This window comes from Oncorhynchus tshawytscha, linkage group LG10 (genome assembly GCF_018296145.1).
Source record: "Oncorhynchus tshawytscha isolate Ot180627B linkage group LG10, Otsh_v2.0, whole genome shotgun sequence".
NCBI classification, from domain to species: domain Eukaryota; kingdom Metazoa; phylum Chordata; class Actinopteri; order Salmoniformes; family Salmonidae; genus Oncorhynchus; species Oncorhynchus tshawytscha.
The window spans coordinates 33,941,952-33,949,621 of record NC_056438.1 but is presented as its reverse complement, the minus strand read 5'-3'; positions in this window follow the sequence as shown (position 1 = coordinate 33,949,621).

Genomic DNA, 7,670 nt, shown 5'->3' with positions numbered 1-7,670 from the left:
CCACTGCTTTCAGCCACTCCAGATGGGACTCAAACCCACAATCCATGGCTTAGGAGGCCAGTGCATTAATCATTAGGCCACTGGGGCTGTGTGATGTAGGGTCAGACTGACAGAAGCTGAAGAAGGGGCTGAGACCTGCCCCAAAAATGTGTATTTTTTCATCCCTGTTTGTTACTTCATTAGCTAAAGGACAACTGGATAGCTTCGATCCATCAACCTCTGGGTAGTGGGCCCAGCACGCTTCCACTTCCACCTCTCTGCTTCTGTTTTCTCCTGAGGAAGGAGGCATATAGCAGTGAAGGTTGTCACATAATGTCAACATTCTTCAATGGCCTCCCGGGTGGCGCAGTGGTTAAGGGCGCTGTACTGCAGCACCAGCTGTGCCATCAGAGACTCTGGGTTTGCGCCCAGGCTCTGTCGTAACCGGCCGCGACCGGGAGGTCCATGGGGCGACGCACAATTGTCCTAGCGTCGTCCGGGTTAGGGAGGGCTTGGTCGGTAGGGATGTCCTTGTCTCATTTGTCGTCACACAGGACCACGTGCTGACAGACCAATCACGGGCCAGCAGGCTAAGAGGAGGCTCCATAGTTGACTCTCAGGCAGGATGAAAAGAACTACATTGACCATGATCCTTTTGTATTTACTGCCACTTTCACCATGGCCCTTAACGATTTATTGATTTTTTTGTTGTTGTTGTTGTTGCCTTTCTACAATATGGAGTGCTTCAAATTCAAATACTTCCGTCACCATCAGACGTTTTCCATAGGAATATGTGGATGACGTCAGTGCTACCATTATCTACTGGTTTTAATGTCTATGACTCAAACCCACAATCCATGGCTTAGGAGGCCATTCGACCTCTGCTAAATAGGGTCAGACTATATGAACTGACAGAAGCAGGGAAACTTGTGGGAAATTCAGCATTGAAGGGGCTGAGACCTGCCCATGAAAAGTGTATTTTTTTCGTCCCTGTTTTCACCTCATATCTTAAAGACAACTGGATAGAAGAGGTTGGATTTCGATCCATCGACCTCTGGGTTATGGGCCCAGCACACTTGCACTGATTTCAGCCACCACAGATGGGACTCAAACCCACAATCCATGGCTTAGGAGATGCCAAAGCTGGGGAACTATAGTATGTAAATTGGGATAAAAAAGGGGAAGATTGGGGGAGAAGAAAAGGGAGGGAAAAATATAGAAAGAATAAGGAAACAGGAAACATTTATGGTTCTTCGTTATTTATTATGATTAGCTGAAAAACAATTAACATTTTGTTTTTTCCTGTGTTTGAGGAATGGGAACAGGTCCCCAGTTCGAATCCTGCCTCAGCCAGAAATAACTTTTCTAAACAACCCTTATAGTCTCAAAGTGTCATTTTTCACATTGATTAATTGAAAATCACCTGAGTTAATGAAATGATTATGGTAGTATAACGTTGTTCTAATGAGATTGGTTTATTACTGTATTATACTTCCGTTACCTTGTTTATGCAATTAGTATCTTAAATGATCAGTTATCTGTTGCAGTTTCTTGTGTACTGCATATTACCTGATATAATTATGAACATTCTAGTGCTCGATTCAATCAGATTAGTATTGGTCGACACCATCAATAAAGATTGTTTTTGCGTGTCAGAGGTGGTCAAATCTACAAGCGGTTCCTTACATTACCTTACCGCGTATACTGCCATTGGATGCAACGAAATCACCCAACTTCATATCCAATGAATCCCATGCAGCCACGTTAGAAGTTCCTGCAGCCATGTTACAGGTTCAAACACTTGAATGCGTGAGGTTCTATTGTAGGCTATAGGCCCTACTCGCGATTAGACTGATAGGCTTTAATTAAATCCCCCCTATCCAAATGAACATATATTATGCAATAGCCTGCACTTTCTATCACCGTTTTAAACTTCTAATGCGGTAGGGATAATAACCCACTGGGCACAGATGTCACTTTGTATGCTCCCTTTGTTACAATATACAATGACAATTTGATGACCAAATATTATAATAAAGTTGCTGTTCCTTAGCAGTAAAGGCCTACATTTAATGACAGCTATTTCTAGTAATACAGTCTGTTTTCTAGATGAACACAACCTTCACATGTCATAGGCCTATGCATGTTTTGCCATTATCTCGTCATAATACATACCTTCTGAACGAGCTCATACCATCTCTTCTGCCTCGGAGCTGGCCAGTTGCCTGCATTGACAAGCCAAACCCCTGTGGTGGCAAATGCCAGCAAGTGGAACATCCACTCCCTTATGGGACTTATGGGGCTTTTTAGACGTCTGAAACCAACAGTATGAATGTATCACACTATCATATCACACTACCACAAGAACAATTAGCAATACATAGCAAACCAAATGTAAACTAGGCTAATACATACAGTCAGCCTACAAGAATACATGGTGGTATTGGGAAATTAGTCAGGCAAGTAGGCTAATTAAGCATCAGGGCAAATGAGTAAACAGACTATATCAGCTAGGCTATATCATGGACGGACTGACTGACTTGAATTCATAAACAAATATACTGAACAAAAATATAAAATGCAGACTGAACCAGGTTTTGCTTTTGCTGAACCAGATTTTGCTTAGCCCCAGTCAGTAAATTTTTTATCCTGACAGACCCACAAGTCCTTAACAATTACAAGCATACCCATAACATGATGTAGCCACCACTATGCTTGGAAATATGGAGAGTGGTACTCAGTAAAGTGTTGTATTGGATTTACCCCTGTTAGGATCTAATTCTCAGAGTAAAAACTTGACAGACATTATGAAAGCTTAAACCAAGTTTATTCTTCCCAGAGGATCAATACAGCTGCATTAGACAAAAACATTGTTCACACAAGCACTGATATTAAACCCTTTCTCCTAGGCTGAGTCTCATCCTACACATCGGAACAGCCAATGCATCTCTGTTGCTAGACAGAACCTTAGTGATATCTGTTCTTCCTCACTTCATCTGACCTGACCTCTGCACCAAAGTGCTCACTCCTCCCCAACTCACAGCTGTCATGGGCGGCAGCGTAGCCTAGTGGTTAGAGCGTTGGACTAGTAACCGAAAGGTTGCAGGATCGAATCTGAGCTGACAAGGTACAAATCTGTCGTTCTGCCCCTGAACAAGGCCATTGTCACGGTCGTCCTCCTCTTCATCTGAAGAGGAGAGGCGAGAAGGATCGGAGGACCAAAATGCGGCGTGGTATGTATTCATCATTAATTTTAATAAAGAAAACACTGAACACTGAAACACTATACAAAAACAATAACCGAAATAACAACCGTGAAGCTAATGAGAACTGTACTGAAACAAGCAATCAACATAGACAATCACCCACAAACAAACAGTGCAACCCAGGCTACCTAAGTATGATTCTCAATCAGAGACAACTAATGACACCTGCCTCTGATTGAGAACCATACTAGGCCGAAACATAGAAATCGCCAAATCATAGAAAATCAAACATAGACTGCCCACCCCAACTCACGCCCTGACCATACTAAATAATGAATACAAAACAAAGGAAATAAAGGTCAGAACATGACAGCCGTCATTGAAAATAAGAATTTGTTCTTAACTGACTTGCCTAGTTAAATAAAGGTAATGGTGACTCGTACCAGACTGTCTCTTCTCCTCCCAGTGGATCCCTCCCATAGGATCCCTGATGGCTAACAATAACATATCATAATGTAAATGTTATACATTACCCTCTCTCCCTCAGTGACATGAATAACTATATTTGATATTCTCAGAACCCAACACCACAACACTTTGTATTCAGGACAAAAGGTGAATTGCTTTTCCAATTTGTTTGCAGTATGTAGTGGAAATTTCCTGTATTTTCCAAATCATGAGAGCAAAACCCCGCACAAGTCAGAGTTATCATAAAGTCCATCTTTAATTATTATGAGCTCCATCACAACCCTGTGACTCTCAGATCAATTCAGTGTCTATAAATGAATTCTCTGAGAGTGCTTACACATTGCAACTGAGATCCTTTATACCAAAGACACACATAGCCAGACAGCATTGGCTATAAATTATCGTTCAGCTTTGGTCTCCTAAACTATGTTCTTATCTCGCTCTTGTTACCACTCAGGATCAACACCATTACCTCACCCAATGGCATATATCAAATACACCCCCTCCTGGACAAGATCACAGAGACAGTGACTGGCACACAGACATTGTGGAGCCAAGAGATAATTGGTTTCCCCTCAATCATCCCGTCACATGGTTTAAAAGATACTTTTACACATGACACATTCACAGATAAGACTAACCAGACCTCTCCCCTCTCTGGGCCCACATAACTTTGCCCACATAAGCATGCTATAAAATGAATAAAACATCTTATTTATAAATGTTACCCAACTAATTCTGATTCTGCCATGACAAGTATTACCTGCCTTTTTGCAAACAGGAATATTTTTTATTCTGTACAGGCTTCCTTCTTGTCACTCTGTCAATTAGGTTAGTATTATGGAGTAACTACAATGTTGTTGATTCATCCTTCATTTTCTCCTATCACAGCCATTAAACTCTGTTTTAAAGTCACCGTTGGGCTGATGGTGCAATCCCTGAGCGATTTCCTTCCTCTCCAGCAACTGAGTTAGGAAGGACGCCTGTAGCTTTGTAGTGGCTGGGTGTAATGATACACAATCCAAAATGTAATGAATAATTTCACCATGCTCAAAGGGGTATTCAAGGCACTCGCACATCTGAGTTATCTTTTTTGCAGATGCACAAGATGCACCCCGTAATGTCAAAGTGGAATTATGTTTTTAATTCAATTAATTCTAAATGAAAAGCTGAGAAAAAAGAAGAAACTTGCACACTGATTTTGCTAGTATCTCTGCTCTTTAATAAGCTTTACGTATCGGCCTCAAGGCCTTCGTCAGAGCTTTTGTGAGCACATTTTTTTTTGCATTACTTAACATTTTCCCTCAACTCCAACCCCATTCGATGCATTGAATGGATGTGAGTGGAGCTATGTCTACATAAGGGTGCTAATAAGTTTAAAAAACTCACAAAAGCTCTGACGAATACCTTGAGGGCAATATGTAAAGCGTATTAAAGAGCAGTGATACTAGCAAGAGCAGTGTACGGGTTTCTTCTTTTCTCAGCTTTTCATTTAGAATTAATTGAATTAAAAACATAATTCCACTTTGATGTTATGGGGTATTGTGTGTAGGTGAAGTGACACAAAATCTCAAAGCTGTAACAACAAAATGTGGAAAAAGTCAAGGGGTATGAATACTTTCTGACGGGACTGTATTTCAATGTAGTCCTATGGTTTCCTTTATTCATATTTCCCAGGTTATGTCGGAGTTCCGTGTGTCTCTGTCCCAGAGTCATGTGTTTGTATTTATTATGGATCCCCATTATGGATCCTTATCTTCCTGGGGTCCAGCTAAATTATGGCAGTTTATACAATTTCAAAACATTACAATACATTCACAGATTTCACAACACACTGTGTGCCCTCAGGCCCCTACTCCACCACTACCACATATCTACATTACTGAATTCATCTGTATGTATAGTGTGTATGTTATTGTGTGTGTGCCAGCCCTCTCAACCTACATGACGAACCACAGATATTAGGAATGTTCACAAAGGGACTTTATAATTGAGAAAGGAGTATCCCTTAGCCAGATAACATTCGCTATAAATTATCATTCAGTTTGGTCGCTAAGACGAGGTTCTAATCCTGTTCATGGTACTTCATAGCACAAAAACACCATCTCATCCAATGGCATGAATTAATTGTCAACTCTAGATACTCCCATCTCAAGTAAACCCCCTCTTGACCCCACTCCTGGACAAGCTCACTGAGGGGAGTGAGCCTCTAGGTCATACACTATCCCAGGATAAGTGCAACATCAGAGAGGACATACAATGGTTCCAGGCACTGCCATCCACCTCCCCCAATGCCAAAGGAGGGAGTGACTTGCGCACAGACATTGTGGAGACAAGTAATTGGTTCCCCCTTAATCACGACATCCCTTCACATGGTTTAACAGATACATTCACATATGAAGACAATGTTCCATCCTGTCCTCTTCCCTTTCTGATATTCTGCATAGCACCAGAGACATGTAAAAAACAAGCCTGACCTCTCTCCTCTCTGGGCCCCAAGTGACTGAGCCCCAGCTGAGGGAAGAAATGCAACTGCCAACACTAGAGTCTATTAGAAATACATTCTAATAAAAAGTATACCACATAAGAATATTATTCAGATATGACATCTTAATTACTTATGTTACCCAACTCATTCTGATTCATCCACCACAGGTTTAGTGAGTGTTTTGTTCCAAATACAATGCTTTTAGTTTTAGAAATATTTAGGGCTAACTTATTCCTTGCCACCCACTCTGAAACTAACTGCAGCTCTTTGTTGAGTGTTGCAGTCATTTCAGTCGCTGTAGTAGCTGACATGTATAGTGTTGAGTCATCCGCATACATAGAAACTCTGCCTCTACTCAGTCAGTGGCGTGTTGTTAGTAAAAATTTTTAAAAGATACAGCCTGGAATCGAACCAGGGTCTGTAGTGATGCACTGAGATGCAGCGCTGTCTGCGGTTCTGAAACACATCAGTGCGCTGTTTAAGTGGCGCCTTTTCCTAGACCATGTTGCTTTGTGCATAATAGCAAAGTTAACCAGAATACTGGTGTTGAGTACAATGCGGCGGAGGCAGCAGCAGAGTTAAAAGACAACAGAAGAGCCCTTGCCTTATTTGTCTAAGAAAAGTGAGGAGAGAGGAAACCCTAACTTAATTAGGTCTATAATCAATTGTTAAATATGCCTGGCTTTATAAATCATCCATATATAAAGTGCATTCGAAAAGTTTTCAGACCCCTTGAATTTTTCCACATTTTGTTACCTTATAGCCATATTCTAAAATTGATTAAATTAATGTTATTCCTAATCAATCTACTCACAATACCCCATAATAATAAAGTGAAAACAGGTTTTTAGAATTTCTTGCAAATTATTACATAATAAAAAACTGAAATACCTTATTCATGTAAGTATTCAGAACTTTTCCTATGAGACTCGAAATTGAGCTCATGTGCATCCTGTTTCCGCTGGTCATCCTTGAGATGTTTGGCCGCCTGGCCAAACTGAGCAATCAGGAGAGAAGGGCCTTGGCCAGGGAGGTGACCAAGGACCCGGTGGTCACTCTGACAGAGCTCCAGAGATCCTCTGTGGAGATAGGAGAACCTTCCAGAAGGACAACCATCTCTGCAGCACTCCACCAATCAGGCCTTTATGGTAGAGTCACCAGGCGGAAGCCACTCCTCACATAGCAACATGGTCTAGGAAAAGGCGCCACTTAAACAGCGCACTGATGTGTTTCAGAACCGCAGACAGCTCTGCATCTCAGTGCATCACTACACTTTCAATTTTTACTAACAACATGCCAGTGACTGAGTAGAGGCAACCGGTTGTCTTCAAAGCACCATGAGTCAGTTGAGTGAACTATCCCTTGTTACAACACCTTTGATCTGACAAAAGTTTACATGACTCAACAAATATGGTGCCACACATAGGCGGATAAAGCTTAGTATTAGCTCATCATAATGAGTACAACCTTCAAAAAAAGTATTTTACACACATCATATGTGTCCATCACAATCTATGCAAGAATCTGAA